The following is a 17,649-nucleotide window of genomic DNA, read 5'->3' as shown; positions in this document are numbered from 1 at the left end:
TGACAATAATCGCATTGATATTAGCGGTAGAGAAAAAACCTGACGTGATAGAAGAAAACTAACTGCACTTTCAGAATCAGCATATCTATTTTAAGCTTAAAAATTGAAGTAAAAAAAAATGTTCAAAATTTTTCCCCAGTGTAATCTATGTCATAGTTTATAGTTCAGGGTTTCTGTATCAGGGTTCTTCCAGAGGTTGCTCGGGGTTCTTTCCGCAATGAGTAGTTTGTGCCTCTCTGGTTGGTTTAAGTGATACCAATGATGTTTTTGGCTATCTGTAAGGGTGATATTATTCCCACTGGCTATCAATGCAAGTGCCACCAGGCTAGAGTACCATGAATTGGGCATATCATAGATGTTGTCAGGGGGTTCCCTGAGACCTGAAAGTTTTTTCAAGGGTTCACCCATGCTAAAAAGATTAACAAAGGCTGTTTTGGCCTAATCTCCAATAACTTTGAGCAAATTTTAGGCTTAGCTAACCACCTTCACCGTCACCATCTTCTTTCTTCCAGATTCTTCCTGCATAAACCAAACTTTCACCGCGCAGGTGTGAGATTAGGTGATGTGTCTTCTTGTGTGACATCGAGCACTTGCAATTTTTGCATTATAGGAAAGCCCCTTATAGGAATGCTGCTTTGCTCTGCACAGGTTCACTTTAAACTAAACTTTTCACATAAAATCTGAATCCTGCATTAATGGTGAAACTTTAAGTTTGAAACAAAGCAAACTTTTTTTAATGATACTTTATAATTGTATTTCTTTGTTTTAATGACATTTAATTGCAAAGAACAAAAATAAATCATATCGCCACATAGTGGACAGTGAATATTTGTAGGTCATTTACCGATTGAATCGAACGTATTCATAAATAAAATTTTTATTTATAATAAATTAATTAAATATGATATACAGACATTTAATGATGAAAAAAATGTTGTGTGTGTTTCTTTGAAAACTTGCTGCAAGCATTGGTTTTCTGTAAAGACAAGTTCAGACCTTCCATAGGATTGAGCGATCCTGTGCTGCCCCCATTGCCTGGCACTTTTGCTTGCAAATTGACAGGATAGATATTGCAGTGCTGGAGGTAATGCCTCTTTTATTTGAAAATCCGCGACAATGTGCCAGATTTATTAAAGCTTTCCAAGAAAGTTGGGTGATCCAGCAAACCTGAAATAGATCTGGTCGAGGTTTAAACACATTTTCCAACCAATGATTTTTAAGAAATCCATTCCAGGTTTAGGTAAAACCTAAATAAAAAGATTATTATTTTTTACTTATTTTTTTTTTACTATAACTTGCTGAGAAGACTTCCCTTTCTTTTCTGCCATCCTTTCTTCCTAATTCATACACCATCGACATTAAACCCCCATCCCAAAATGAAATGTAACGGTTGAAAAAATTACTTGGATTGAATAATATCTGGCACTAAGTTTCTTTAAAGCTCAAAAAATTCTTCAAGATTTTTTCATGATAATTAAGCAGGACAATTAAGCAGTCGTTGTTCTGTGGAAGAAAATATAAAAAAATGTTAGTCGTCTAATCCAAAGAAATGAAAATGATTTTTAAACATGAATATTGTGTTTTATAAGCCTGTTAAGATCATATATAAAACTTTATTTTACCTTTTTTATTATAGGATCATAACATCCCATAGGAAAGGCCACCTGCACCCTGCGTGTAGCTGAATAAGATATTTCTATCTCTGTTGGGTAGACGATTCCATCTATATTTGTTTTTAGAACAGATGCAGAAAAAGCTTATGGAGAGTTCATTTGTTCTCAGATCTTACCACCTTCTAGCTTTACAATCGCCAACAAAAACATTTTATTTAGTTTTGGATGACATGGTGATCGTCAGGGTTGGTTGCATTGCTGTGATTGCAGCTATTGCAACCTCAGATTGAGCAATCTGAATTCTAAACCAATAACTGTCATTGACAGGTCCTCCCAGACTATTGGCTGGACAACAGCTGTCCTTGGCTACTTCCATATCTGATTGGCTGAACATATTGACAGGAGGTCTCCCTAGCTTAGCTTCTGTCATTGTTTTGGCTATAGAGTGACTGAATGTATTATGGCTTCGAGAAGGCTTAGGCAATGTAGTGTAGGCATGCGGCTTGCAGAGACTTACCTGCAGGAAGAGGTTGGTCAGTTCGGCGAGAGGAAGCAGAGGTCATTTTTCTATGACCGAACATGGACAGCTTTTCCATAGTGTGCTGGCTTTCTAAATGTGCAAACAAACACAGGACGACAGCATGAATGATATTAAAACTATACTCAAGACAGCAACTGGTTGGCTGCAGGATTTCTTTTGTGATGTATATGGGCAATGGTGAAGGTGCACAGCTGCTGATCTCACCTGGTTCAGGTGCAAAGCTGCTGATCCCACCTGGTACAGGTGCACAACTTTGGATTTAGATGCCCCTTATCTAAACACCAAGTAGGTTTAGGCTCCTGAGTGCCTCTGCCTGGTTCTCACCACCAAGGGTTCCTTAATTCCATGGATGCACCTACTGGAACTCTCTAGTGCTCAGACCAGCCATGTTCTTGCAGTGGTGAAATTCTAGAAAAAACACGATTACTGGGACCTGGAGCCCCTTGTTGAAGACCATTTGCTTTTTAGGCACTAAGATGACATATGGTCCCTTGCAGGAACAAAATGGCAATAGCTAGCAATGAGGCTTCAGTGGCTTCTGCTCCTCTCTTGCTACAGGGCCTCTAATTTAAGAACAGGACTGCTGGGAGAAGACCTGCCCCCAGCTGGAACAAAGCAGGTATCTGGCCACAGGGGTTTTGGCTTCCCTGGCTGTGAATGATTCTTGTAAGAGGGCCACCAGCTATGGACACATAAGCCACATCACTTCTACAAGTCTGTTTTGTCTGCAGTATGTGCCGGACTTCTCAGGCTAAGGCTACGTACACACATCAGATGATTCCCGTCCGATAATCGCCTATAACGTTCTGAGCACTGAACTGAAATCTTAAAAATGTTTATATATCAGAGAATACCAAAGAGAGGGTTGTAGGTCATGCAACTTGGGGTGACACCACAGCATTTTCATAAGTTTCACAAGTGAGTGTTGTCACCCTGGGACAGGAAAAGTATTACTGTCAGAATCAAATGCCCACAAAATGCCTGGAAAAGAAAACAAATCCAACTATAACATCTAAATAGGAGAAGTTCCGTTTCATACAAAGATTATTTTGACAGATAGATAGAGTGCTGCAGAATATGTTGGTGCTATATAAATACTGTTTATTAATAATAATATAATAATAATATCAATAATAATAATATTATTAGTAAATGGATAGATAGATAGATAGATAGATAGATAGATAGATAGATAGATTAAAGTAGTGAATTTAACATTCAACAAACATTTGCTGATGGATAATCAGTCTTAGAGATTTGAATGAATGTCAGATAAATACACTCCCTAGTCATAGTATGACCAAAGATGTTGTGTGAAGAGTAAAGGCAAATATCTGAAATGTGTAAGAGTTTGGAAAATGTTAAAGGGGGGAAGTCAGAGAAGAAGAAAAGAAGGAAGCGAGAGAAGAGGAAAAGGAAATAAGGGAAGAAAAAAGGAAGAAAGGAAGAGACGAAGAAAGGAGGTAGGGAAGTAAAGGAAGCAGAAGGGAAGGAAGCCATGGAAGAAGAAAAAAACGAAGTGGGGAAATAAGAAAGGAAGAAAATAAAGAGAAAAAAAAAGAATGGAAGCAAAGGAAAGAGGAAGGAAGAAAGGAAGGGTAAAGAAAGAAGAAGGAAGGTGAGGGAAGTGGGGGAAGAAGAAAGGAGGGAAGAAAAAAAAATAGGGATAAGAAAAAAGGAAGAGGAAAGGGAGGAAGTGAGCAAGGAAGAAAGGAAATAAGAGATGGAAATATAGGAAGTGAGGGAAGGAAGAAGAAACGAGGGAAGGAGAAGGGAAGTAAGAAAAGGAAGGAAGTGAGGTAATGGGAAGATTCAAATGAGTAAAAGAATGGAGATAAGTAGAGGGAAAGGTATAAGAGACATATGTAAATATTTAGATATTATTTGCATAGCTTAATATAGAAAAAATAAAATCATCTGAAATAAGGAGACGTAAGACTGATATAGAAACATTCTTCTTACTTCCACATCATTCAGAAACCAAAAAATAAAGTTGAAAATTGTCCATTGTAAAAAGAAAGAAAAGAATCCGATCACTTTGTACATTGAAGTTATCATTTAGAATAATCTGAAGACATTAACAAGGCCATTGTCCCACCTGTCCTGCTGTGATAAGCCTTTGCCTACTGATGAAGGCTTCCTGCTCGTTGCCAGCTTCCATGAAGTATTGCTGATTATTTACAAAGCCACACAAAAAGGACGTTAATTACCCTTTTCATTGGTTATTATTGGAACCCTACTGAGCTTTGTAGTTGTCCTTTGATCCTTTATGTCTATCACCCTTTCTATTTTTAATTCATTCATTCAATATTGGGTTGATCCAAAGCAGCATTCTTACCCAGGGTTCCTCCAGATGTTCCCAGGGGTTCCTTTAAGCTGTGTCTGATTGATCACCCATAAGATCATAATTCTGGGGCCAACAACTTTTTTGCTGTCTGTAAAAGTGGCTTTCCAACCACTAATGTATAGGGGTCATTCTTCCCAATGCAAATACCGTCTTGCCCACTGATTATAGCAGGGGTTACTTGGGATAGATAGAAGGAAAAGTAGGGAATTCCTGGCATATATAGTTTTATTTTAAACAAAACATTTTTAAAACATACAAGCATATCTTTTTTTAAAGCATATGCATATGGATATATTGTGATTACCATATCATCACAACAACATAGGCTATCAAAATTTGTTTTCCGACTCGTTTCGCAGATGAGACTGCTTCTTCAGGGGTTAGATAGCAAAATAGCAAGTTGAAACACCCGATGGCCTAAATGATAATACAGCCCTTTTGTGCGCCTATTTAAAATGTTGTAAACAAAGGCATTAGAGCAAGGTGCCACCCTAATCCTTAAATGGTTGAATGGTTGACCTTTATAAAGAATCTTGCCTTCTTTTGTACCATGTTAAGTTGCTGCCATTTGGATTCCCTCTCTAAATTTATCAAGATGATTCCATCTGTGAGACCTTCATTATGACCCTGTAGAACAAGTATTTAAGGCCTGAGCGTGTTGCATTGCACAAGGAAAACTATAATACTGTCAGAGAAGCTGATATTCAGACAGAACCTGCACTAAAATTCAGAATTTCATTGTCAATTGTTTATTTTCTCTATTATATAACCAATAAATTATTAATAACATTTCCAAGCTATAATCAAAGTTAGCTTTGTATTGGTGGCAGTATCTAGAGAAATGTTGCCTTATCCAGTTCGTCCTTTTTGAAATTTAGATAAGAAAAAAAAAAAACAAATGATTTTGAAATGAATGCCTCATTGAGTTGCCTAATTAATGTTTTAATTAAAGTTTTTTTTTAAGTTGGTAAGTTGGTGCCTGCCTTTATATCCAAAATGCTACCATGCATAGTTTAGGGTAGTGTAGCCCTTTTCTGCCATTGGTCCCCTGGGGTATCAGGGCTGGATTTCCCACAAGGCCACCTAAGCCATGGCTTAGTGTGGAATGATCACTAGAGGGCGGCATTACAACATTTCTATGTGGAGCTGGAATCTGGTGCGGCTGGTTGATAAGGTCTATAATATTAGGAAGCTGAAAGTTATTTCAGATAAGGTCACATATAGTACAGATATCTGTTCAGGGTAACATGTGTGGTAAAGGTATCATTCTTCTATCTTCATTCTATTCTACCCCTATAATGTCTATAATACCTCCTCTCTTTCCTATAAGATGATCTCTAGAGTTCTCATGTAAGTTATCCTCAGTTTTACATTGTCTTGTAGCAAATCCCTAAGTGCACCAGATACATGTTACCATTCTCTTACCATTTCCAGCATTGTCTGATTTATGAAAGCTCTCCAGGGCTGGAGAGGATACACTTTCATCTGTGAAGCTGGGTGATCCAGCAAACCTGCAATGGATCTGGTCCAGGATTCAAAACATTTGCTAGCAAATAGTAAATGACTTTGAAGAAATCAATTCCAGGTTTGCTGGATCACCCAGCTTCACTGATTAATATTAATAAACTGGATATATATAGGGCCAACATATTACTCAGCGCTGTACATTAAATAGGGGTTGCGAAATGATAGACAGATACAGACACAGGAGGAGGAGAAGACCCTGCCCCGAAGAGTTTACAATCTAGAAGGAAAGGGTATCCTCTCCAGCATTGAAGAGCTTTAATAAATCCGACCCATTGTGTCAGCAGTGGCACTCTGTAGTTCCAAATATTGTGCGCCTCTCCCTTAGAATTTTCCGAGGCCACAGTTGAGGTCTCTTTATCCACCAAGTTGACCCCCACTGCTCCCACCTACAAAGGACATTCTTTTCCGCCTATGTAACAAAGCTGGGCCCAGCAGAAAGAGGAAGAATAGAAGGGTAGATAGTCCCGTGCTCCCCCATACCTGGATGTACAACAAATGATACTTATTACTGTAGAGCCAATGGACTGGTGGGGTAGAATGAGCGCACATGTACAAGCAATGGGGAGGGGGCAAATAACTTGTAGCTTTATCACCACACACAAACTCTCTTTATTAAAAAGAACAAACATGAATTTTGGTTTACAGAGAGGGAAATTTATCTTACCAGCACTTTTTGTTTTCTTTAAATAAATACGAATTCCAAACAAAACCATACAGATGAAAATTATGGCAGCACAGATGGGTGGACCAATGATCAGTGCTGTAAAAAGAATAGATTGTAAATTGCAAAAAGCTACAAAAGCAAAGCTCACATCATTATAAAATATTGTCATATTTGGGAATAGTATAAGTGGACTCAGGCCAAGACTAGCTTGGCCAACAAGAAATTTAGACATTTGTGTTGATGGTTGAATTAGTAGGTGGATTATTCCAGTCTGTAGGGCAAATGGTTCTCAAGCAGAATCCTGAGGAACCCTAAAGTTCCTCCAGAGGTTCCTTGAGCAGATTCAACTCTCAGGTCAGTATAAGTGACACCAATAATCTGTAAGGGAGACATTCCTCCTAATGACCAGGCATTAGTTCCACTGACCCCCATGCTGTTAGCTGTGGATATAGTAATTATCGAAGGGGTTCCCTAAAAACCTGAAAGTTATTACAAGGATTCCTCCATGTTCAAAGATCTCAGATTATAATGAATGTTTTGGGCATTCCTATGAGTCATTGGGCCCTGATTTATTAAAGCTCTCCAAGACTGGAGAGGATACACTTTCATCAGTGAACCTGGGTGATATAGAAAACCTGAAAAGGATTTCTTAAAAGTCACTTCCTATTTATTAGCAAATGTTTTCGATTCTGGATCAGATCCATTCCAGGTTTGCTGGATCACCCAGTTTCAAAAATAAAAGTGTATCCTCTACAGCCATATATCAGGCACGTTGGGTTTATATAAAGGGGCAACTACTGGAAGGTTCCTATGGATATAGGCATGGCCTCAAAACGACATCTCCTAGTAGCCATTTCTTATTGTCCAATGCATGTGCAGGCTCCTGGATAGCAAGAGGATGGCAATAGTTTGCTGGAGAAGAATTGCATTGCTTGGGGAAGGGACCAAGAAAAGGCAGAAGGAGATCTGAAGTCCCACAGGCAGGGCTGACAACACTTTCTCTGATTCCTCTGCAGCAAATCACCATGTTGTCAGCCCAAACAAAAGAACGTACTACATTTTTGTTAGATCAACTGCTATTTTTATGTCCTTATTCCTTTAACAAGGGATAAAACCTGGGGTAACGTGTATGTAATGCGGCAATGTACTGAATATGTTTTAGTATTGATGGCAGAGAAATATCAAGACAGCCAAATAGACTTCTCCGAAGGAGAGATCCAATATGACTGTACTGCTGAGATTTACATGCAATGTTCCTTTTGGTTAACTCGCTGTCAGATTTATGGAAATGTCATTATACCAGAACAGCTCCAACCGTGCCATACACTTGAATTTGGATGAATTGGAATACCTTTAGCTTTTATAAGGGTATACCCTATACAAAGGCAATGTGATAGAAATAAGTACATCAGTCAGTCTTACCTTTTGTCTGCCAGTCCCGGTTTGCTAGGTATCAAACAAAAAACAAAGAAATATTAATAAAACAACATTTATGAAACATCAGATTACTTATAGGCAAAGAAGATTAACTAAGGCCAATATAAACCCAGGCTGAGTCTGCCATGGGATCCACTACTGTCCCAACCTTTTGCATTGAATTAAATAGCAGTGGTTGGGAAGCCTTTTATACATGTAGCTGCAGTGATTCCCAGGTATAACATGCCGCTTTTGACCAAACAGTTTAGATTTAGTAAAGATTTCCACTATGGCTGCAGCTGCAGGAAATGTGTTGTCTGCTGTGCACCCAGGAACTACAAAAACTACACCAGGGGGCTGACAGGTCAATTAGGGATTTGTTGTGTCAGTGTCTCTGGAACCCCTAGCTGCTCACATATATTAACCTAAACCTATCTGAGTTTGATGGAATTCTGATTATACAACCATGGGCAATAAAATATTTACCCTCCTATTGTGTGGTACTTCCCCCACCTCCTAGATTGTAAGCTCTTCGGGGCAGGGTCCTCTCCTCCTCATCACTGTCTGTCATTTGCAACCCAATTTAATGTACAGCGCTGCGTAATATGTTCGCGTTATATAAATCCTGTTTAATATTATTATTATTAATAATAATAATAATAATAATATTAGTATTAATATAATGATAAAAAAGTGGAGTTTCTCATCAATCCCGATTCTTTTTGACCCTGTCAATTTTTCTTCTTTTTTGGGGAAGGCTTCCCCCAAAAGTATTTTTTAAATCAGTGATTCTAGAATTCATTGAAACATTCTCTGGTGGAGAATTAGGCACTGCCATTGCAAACAAATGAACCTGGCAGATTCTCTACTGGAAGATTTTTTTGGTGAATGTCATATTCACTGTTTTGTTGATAGACCCATTGGAGTGGATCTGTGGGAATGTTGTGCTCATTTAGCTAAAATAGCATTTAGGAGATTGTTACTTGGTCCTGGAGAAGACCTGGCCCCCAATGACCTGGGCCCCTATGACTATTCCTAATCATACCAAAGATGTTCAACCCACTTTGCTACTTTGTGGTTGATTTTATGGACCTTTCACCAAAAGGTGCAGCTGAAGCACGGCACTACTTATCCACATAGATTTATTAATATAATCTGTAGTTATGCTTATTTGTCATTAAATTGTCTTCTTTTAAAGCAGGGGTCGGCAAAGTTTTATGGCCACTAGGCCATTTATGGGGTGGGCCGAAGCACACTAGGCAGGACCCACCCTAATGGCTCCGCCCACCACAGGGAACGCCCCTTGAAACAATACTTTCCCTTTTTACCGCACCAGCACTGGAGCTCTAGCGGCTCTGGTAGTTCCTTACGCCCCCTGGCCAAACCGGAGCCACGGGTTGCCGGCTGGCATTGGGCCGGATCGGCCAGGGGGGTGTTAGGACGGAACGAAATACCAGCTGGGCCGTATCTGATCTAAAGGCCAGAGTTTGCCATCCTCTGTTTTAAAGCATATTGCAACCCAAAAATATTGCAGCTTACCAAACCATAGATATGGTGGCTGAATTTGTGCTACTTTTTCAGACTAAGTATTCTTGCAGCCCTTGTAACTTTTTGTGCACTGTGCATCTCAAACAATGCTGTCAGCTACTTCAGGTGAACTACAAAATTCAGCCTCCCTATGCAATGGACACAAGGAAAGAAGAATGCAGGCCAAATCAGGAGAGCAGGGTGCTCTGCATCAATGGTGTAGGGGAACCCCTGATGTCAATCCTATATATAAAAATATATAAAACAGTATATAACATTTTTCATTGCTACTTTCCATGTGGGTCTTCCATTGACAACCCAGGCCCATTGGAGAAACCTGCTAGGTTACTCTGTTTCCCCTATGATAAGGCACTGTCTATTTTTTGAAATGCCAAAATATGCCCTAGGTCTTATTTTCAGGGGGATGTCTTATTTTTCCATGAAGAAGACTACAGTACACATTTATTGTTGAAAATCACTCATGTGCCATTGATTGTCTCCTTCTGATCACTCATGTGCCATTGATTGTCCCCTTCTGATCACTCATGTGCCATTGATTGTCCCCTTTCTGATCACTCTGTGCCATTGATTGTCCCCTTCTGATCACTCTGTGCCATTCATTGTCCCCTTCTGATCACTACCGTATGTGCCATTGATTGTCCCCTTCTGATCACTGACTCACTTTTTTTTGGCTTCTAGGGCCGGGTAACAGACTCTGTTAGGGCCGGGATCAGCAGCTTGCTTGTCCTTTGAAGTTACTTTCAGTTTCACTCTGCACTGCAGCCAGCATTGAGGAGTCACACAGAGGAACACAGTATCAGGTATCGGAGGATGTCTTATTTGCGGGGGGTGCTTTATTTTAATTGTTTGAGCAAAAATCGGGGGGTGGCGTATTTGATGGGGATGCCTTATCATCGGGGAAACATGGTACTCTTGGTTTCCAAGAGATATGAAATGATTGTGACTTACATTTATTGACTATAGGAGCCTCACATACGGTATTGCTGGTGGTATTACATGGGTGCTTGATCACTTGTCCCTTTGGGCAACTATGGTATAGGAGAAGTGAAGATTAGTGAGTTTGCACAGATTTACACATTTTGATAGGTGTCTGGTCCTTTACAATAGGACTATCATTCCGGTTCATACTTCTGGGCACACAGATATGCTTACATATGTAATCAATAGAGATGCAAAATGTGCCACTGCTCAGCCAATGGGGGCCCCATAAGTGCCCCATGTCAGGTCAGCACAGGGGCCCTCTATTGGTTTCTTTAGCCAATGCACAGTATAGAATCACTTTGGGACTAGTGAATGTAAATTCTTTACTGTACAAGTCCATGTTTTTTTTGCCACATGAATGTTCAAGTGAAAACTATACAATATATGATAAATTGAAGGTAGCAGGGTCGCACTGTGGTAACCGAACCAATAAGGACCAGTGGAGCCGAGAGAGTGGAGAGAGTGCCGAGAACCCATGCATAGCGCCTTGGATAAACAGAAGCACCTTGGCCATGGAGGCACACATGGTGCTAAGATGTAGGTAGGACTAGTAGCCCAAATTTTAAATATTGGAAAATACCAATGATATCAGGCAAAAAGTGTTAAGCTGAACTTTAGCTAAATAAATATATATATTTATATATAATATCCTGGTCAGGAATCCAACAAATCAATGGCTAGCCACTGTCACGTCACCAAACTGCCCAGGTATCTACAGACTTTTGTTCAAATAAAATCTGTGTTGTCCTATCCCAACCACAATTAGGTCATATGCACATTTTCTGTTTAGTTCCTCATTGTCTCAAATATCACCTTAAACAGGTTGAACATGTTCCTATTGAAGTGCAGTTCTTGGCTTTACATAAATAAGTTCCGGGTTTGCATTCACAATGAGTGTTCCTTGTCAGACCGCATTCTTCTATTATTATTTCATCTGTAAAAGAGAACACAGCAACAATAGATCAAATATTAATATTAGCAATAAGATTACAAGATTACACAGACAAGACCAGGATTAGCTGCTGGGTGTCAGTAACGGTGCTTGGCTTCTTGGCAGTTCCTGGTATGAGTGTTTACTATGCAGGAGTAGCGTTGTCACCCTAGGACAGTTCACCTATAGTACACCTATATACACCTATATATACCTATAGAACACCTATATACACCTGTAGTACACCGATATACACCTATATATACCTATAGTACACCTATATACACCTGTAGTACACCGATATACACCTATATATACCTATAGTACACCTATATACACCTGTAGTACACCTTTATACACCTATATACACCTATAGTACACCTATATAGACTTATAGTACACCGATACACACCTATATATACCTATATATAGTATAGTATAGATTTCATGGCTGGGAGGGTGAGCTGGAGGGGAAATGAAGAAAGGGGCTGAGCCGTGACTGGGTGCATGAAATATGAAATTCTATGAAAAGGTTCCTCTGGGTGCAAAATCCCTGATAACAGAACCGGTCTCACCCATATAAAATAATATTGTGCCACCTGAGCCAGGAGAATATGGAGAACAAATGTCATTTCTCAACCTTTTAAATGGGGGAACCATTAAAATAAATTTCATATCTTCAGGGAACTCCTTATATAATGACTATATGCACAGCTCACAGTACATTGCAATGGTGGTTAATGGGAAGAATGCTTCTTATATTGCTGGCCATGGGGTCACTGGACTGGAGCTGATTCATGCAGACTTTTAAAAGTATTGGTCTTTGGATTGGGACATTGAAAGGCCACAATGTGGACTGGTTCTGAAAGAAACAAGCATTATTACTCTTTAACCCCCCTGGCAGTCTAATTATGTCAGTATTTTTACACCAAAAGTGGTATATTGTTTTGCATGGAAATTGCATTCATAACTCACTGATATTTAATAAATTTAATTATAAACTTTAAATGAAAAAAATAAATAAATCTGGTAATACAAGGGTGCATAAAAAATAGAAACCTGTAATATAACTGTAGCATGAATATTTTATATATATATTTCTCTCCAAATCTCCATAATTCTCTATTGGTGTTGCTTTGTACTATGTAAAATATATCTGAAAAGTTTAAAACATTGTTCAAGATTTCTAGTTCATACTCTGGAGGTTACAAAGACGGATTGGATGTCAAATCATCAGCAAGCTGCAGCTGTTGTGAGGGGTTAGAATGAAACATGATAATACCGATTGTACGGATGAGGGAGGATGATGGGTTCATTGAACACAAACTTGTAGTTTAATGTCCTTAGCCTAGCTAGGGTTTCAAGTTAAATATTTTTCTAGGTATAAATCAGATACATATTGGGCCATATGTATTAAAGCTCTCTAAGGCTGGAGAGGATACAGCTTCATCAGTGAAGCTGGGTGATCCATCAAACCTGGATTTCTTCAAAGTCATTTGCTTTTTGCTAGCAAACGTTTTGATTCCTGGACCAAATCCATTGCAGGTTTGATGCCTTGGAGGGCTTTAATAAAGCATTGTGAGAAAAAAGCATTACCTGCTGGGCACTTCTGGCAGCAAATATTGGACCGGCTATATTCATTTTTGCTGCACTGAGCTACCAATTTACCAATGCCTCGAGGGAAGCTTGATGAAAAACCAGACATAAATGTGATCTGCAATAAAAAAAATACATTATTTTGACCTTGCTCCAATCATGATATATTCAGGTGTCTCATTCACTGCAAAAAGAAGGAATTAACACCAACTCTCCAACTAATACAGGAGATGCCACCACCATCCTTACACAAGGGTTTCTGACCTTGGAAGCCAAAGCTCTTTGCAGACCCTAAAAGGGATAGATTTTAAATAACTGCTACATTTTCTAGGGGTGGCTGTCATAGCAAAGTGACTCCAGGAGCTGATTTTAAAATTAACCTCCAAGAACCCCAATAATTACACTGCAGGGTCCTAAGGTAACCCTTTAGTTGGATACAAAGCGCGTCGCATCTACAGATTGCACCATGTGGTAAGAGGAAACTGGTGATGCAAAATTCAGGGGGTATTTGGCATTATCAACCTCAATTTTTTGCAGAAAAGGTAAAAATAGGACTAGATCAGGGCTTGGCAACCTTTACTATCAGAAGAGCCATTTTGCCCCCTCTTCCACTAAAGAAAAATAGTCTGGAACGGCAAAACATAACACAGGTTATAAAGTTTTAATCTTTTTTTAATTTTACCTTTTACAACAAACAGAAGTGCAGTGTGCCGGTGTAGGCTCACTTTAAAATAAATTAAACACTGATCTATGCCCCTAGAAGCCTCCAGTTTTTTCATGGGCAGAGTTCTTTATGTTTACATGATGCTTTAGCAATTTTAGTGGGAAATAGCCACAGGTAACCCCCACTTGCACCTCTAATTTTGTTCACCTGCGCCCCCCGTTCCAGAGAAATTGTGGTTTAGGTGCTAGAAGCCTCCAGCAATGTGTAACAGGGTAGATTTTTTTGATGGGCGAATGAATGAATAATGATGAAATTTTAAGGGGTGTTAGCCACAGGTGTCCCCCACTTACACCTACATTTTTGGTTTTGCACATCTTCCTGTTCCAGAGAAAATGGGGTTCAAATTAGGGAAGGGGACAGGGTAGTGTAGTATGACATTTTTAGTTATATGACAGGTACGTATAAATTTGGGGTTTGCACCTCCTTGCTATGTAAGTGGCCCCGGGGGTCCATAATTTGTATGTTTAATTTTTGGCTTCCAAACACACTTACTTTTAAAACAGCAACCCTGATGTTAAATTTTAATTTTTTTAAATAATTATGACCTCCATATTTTGAAAGTTGAAATTTTGAAATGCGTCGGTAGAGACCCTTAACAGGAAAATCACGGATATTGACCCTCACTTCACTGGGGTTTGGTGTACATTATAACCAACCCGATGGAATGTAAATTCATAATGTCAGAGTACTAAAACCTTATATGTATATATGGTAAGACATTTATTTTATTTTATTGAACATAAATAGAAATTTTAATCATTTTTATAAAAATACTGCCTTATAGAGACACTTTTCTCTTCATCCTCTCCTTATCTTTAGACGTTTAGGCTCGGCAACACTACCAAGTAGTCATGAATCCTATCCCTTACAAACTGATCACATACCAAACTTTCTAACAAATAGCAAATACCTTTTAAGAAATCCATTCCAGGTTTGCTGGATCACCCATTTCACTGAAGTATCTTCCCCAGTCTTAAAAAGCATTAATAAATCAGACCCAATGTTCTGTAGATTGAAAAATCACTAAAGAAAGTTGGTCACAGTAGCTGCAGATGTTTGGTGCACTTCTTTAAAACAACCCTATGCAATGTGGTAGAAATGATAAATTATGGGGTCGCTTTGATGCTTCAGAGCATGGATAGCTTGCAGTCATTGGACCTGATTTAATAAAGCTCTCCAAGACTGCAGAGAACCTGGGTGATCCAGCAAACCTGAAATGAATCTGGTCCAGGATTTAAGGCATTTGCAAACAATTTTAGGAAATATTTTTTAGGTTTGCTGGATCCCCCAGCTTCTCTCATCTTCTACAGTCTTGAAGAGCTTTAATAAATCAAAGCCATTGGAGCGAAGATACATTTTGCATTCATTCATCTTCATTTGAATGAGGCCAATTGTTCAAAAAATAAAATAGAAACCAAAATTAGTGTTTCAAAAATGCCTTTCTGCTAAAAGGGGCAATTGAAGCTTTTAAGGCTAAAGTCGTAAATAAAAAGTAATTAAAAAGGCAAAAATTCTTCATATTGTACAGTTTGAAATGCTTGCCCTATTAAAATATGTTACCAACAATCTCATTGATGTTTAATTACTGTAAAAGTTTGGTTGCAATAATAAAATGCAAGGTAATTGTTACTTACTGTTGCAGCATAAAACAGCACGATCCCTCGCTGTGTAAATTTTATTATCCCCATGGTAGGCTTATGTTTGAGTGATGTCTTTGTGGCAAATGAACAAAATATATTTCCTCGTTGAAGAATTTATTTTTTTACTTCCTTATTTGTTCAACTAGAAGAACAAACCGAATGCTCTGGAATGGAGCTCTTGAGATAGAAGTAAGTCATACAAAAACCTGGTAAATGTGTAGAAATACGTTAATTGATGAAAGATGCTATACGAATTATATCTATAATTATAGGCTTGATCTATTCCTGAAGAAGCGGACCCAGTTCTGAGAAACGCGTCGATTTTGCAAGCCTATCTGTAACAACACACTATAGTTGGTTTTATGTAAATAATTTGTAATGGAATTTTGTTGAATAAATTATTATAAATGTTGAATGTTGCACAAAAAATGCTGTGAAAGTCCCAGGGTGATTGACCCACCTTACTAAAAAGGAATAATCTGTATGGTACTATTAGGGATGTGGCATATGTCAAATCTTGTTATTAGTAATCAGGAATAGTCCACAAAATACTATAGAAGAAGCTCTGGAATAGCCGAGTCAAAGTCCCGACCTTAATCCAATTCAAATGTTGTGGACATCGAGTTGGGTGGTCTACATACTAATGCCATCCATATTGGAACACCATCTCCTCCTCATTTTTACAAAGAACAAAGGAGCCACCATTCATTGGGAGCATTCCTCCCAATTTATATTTTCTATATTGGATGGTGATTGTTAAAGCTTGCTAGTGCCTAAATGTCAGCTCTGCTCAGCGGGTTGATGGCAGTTACCGGCTCAATGATCAATATTAAGGGAATATCAAGTTTTTATTCTGGTCATGCTTCCATGACCACCTTAACATGTAAACGTGATTTAAAAAAAGTTTTCAATTTAAAATTTTCAGCTTTTATTAAAACTATAATTTGTAATTCTGCCATAAAGGACCATATCCATTCACCTGTTATGCTGTGACAACATTGACTTATTGTCACCCCACCACATACACCACTGTGCCAACCCAGGCATTGCCCACTTACGTCACTTTCAAGCCGGTTTGTAGCAATAAGGTGCAGTTAAAGCATGAATACAGAAAGTGTCTGGGAGATTTCAAAATGGACCTATCACCACAAAACAGATTGGCTTCCCTTTTTTATAAAGCAATAAAAGTGTTTTTCTATATTTTTTAAAAAACGTTTAGCACTGCAGCATTAAAAACTAATTGGGAAGACGGCATCCAGCACATGCCCAAAGAGCCTGGGTGGCAAGGTGGCTCAGAAATTAGCACTCTCACCGTTGCAGTGCTGGGTCCCAGGTTCAAATCTTGGCCAGGATGCTTTCTCCATGGAAGTTGCATGGGTTTCCTCTGGGTACTTCGGTTTCGTCCCACATTCGCCCCTTTGAGCGAGTGCTAGTGACATGACAATAGAGTTTGTACAGTGCTGTGAAATATGTTGGTGCTATATAAAAACTAGTTATTAAAACTGTTATATTTTTTTCTGGAAGTGCATCACCAGATCTCACACCTGTGCCGTGCAAAATTGGGTGAGGTAGGAAAAAGAACCCAGAAGAGGAAAAACATGGCGGCACCTGGTCTCCAGCCTGTACTGAAACGGAGGAGGAAGGCAGGACCCACTGGACTAGAATTACGGAGGGATTAACAGCTTTCCACCTATAGAGGTAAGTGTTTTCTTTTTTTAATGATAGTTACCCTTTATGGGATTAGCCGCAAAAAAAAAAAAAAATGGTAAAAACAGATTTTAAAAAATTGCAAATGCTTCTGGTACACAATGCTTTGGAAAATAAAACACCATCCATCTGCTTGATAGAACAAAATATTTATCAACTGACCACCCCTCCAGCAATGTCATACTTTGAAATTAATATTATCCCTAATTCTTCATATTGTACAGTTTCAATAAAGAGAAATGTTTGCACTATTCAAATATGTTACCAACAATCTCATTGGGGTTTAATTACTGTAAAAGTTTAGTTGTAATAATAAAATGCAAGGTAAAGATATTACTTACTGTTGCAGCATAAAACAGCACGATCCCTCGCTGTGCAAATCTTAATGTCCACATTGTAGTTTTATGTTTGAGT

General features: G+C 38.7%; 2 long non-coding RNA genes across 3 annotated transcripts; both read right to left on the bottom strand.

Annotated features, from left to right (window-relative positions):
• Positions 1 to 859: 859 nt before the first annotated feature.
• On the bottom strand, positions 860 to 12,646 carry LOC140338119 (uncharacterized). 2 transcript variants are annotated; one of them, XR_011922186.1, is made up of 6 exons: positions 11,451 to 12,646; positions 10,605 to 10,684; positions 8,115 to 8,138; positions 6,693 to 6,788; positions 2,131 to 3,135; positions 860 to 1,503 (listed from the first exon to the last, which is right to left on the bottom strand). It is a non-coding gene; the product is annotated as an uncharacterized lncRNA (long non-coding RNA). The 2 variants fall into 2 exon arrangements; XR_011922185.1 differs by having other exon boundaries at positions 860 to 3,135.
• A 515-nt stretch (positions 12,647 to 13,161) lies between these two features.
• LOC140338661 (uncharacterized) lies at positions 13,162 to 16,957 on the bottom strand. Its single transcript, XR_011922295.1, has 3 exons — positions 16,841 to 16,957; positions 15,523 to 15,734; positions 13,162 to 13,282 (listed from the first exon to the last, which is right to left on the bottom strand). It is a non-coding gene; the product is annotated as an uncharacterized lncRNA (long non-coding RNA).
• Positions 16,958 to 17,649: the final 692 nt, after the last annotated feature.

The sequence above is a fragment of the Pyxicephalus adspersus genome, chromosome 9, assembly GCF_032062135.1.
Source record: "Pyxicephalus adspersus chromosome 9, UCB_Pads_2.0, whole genome shotgun sequence".
Taxonomy (NCBI): Eukaryota; Metazoa; Chordata; class Amphibia; order Anura; family Pyxicephalidae; genus Pyxicephalus; species Pyxicephalus adspersus.
This window is presented reverse-complemented; position numbering and strand designations above follow the sequence as displayed.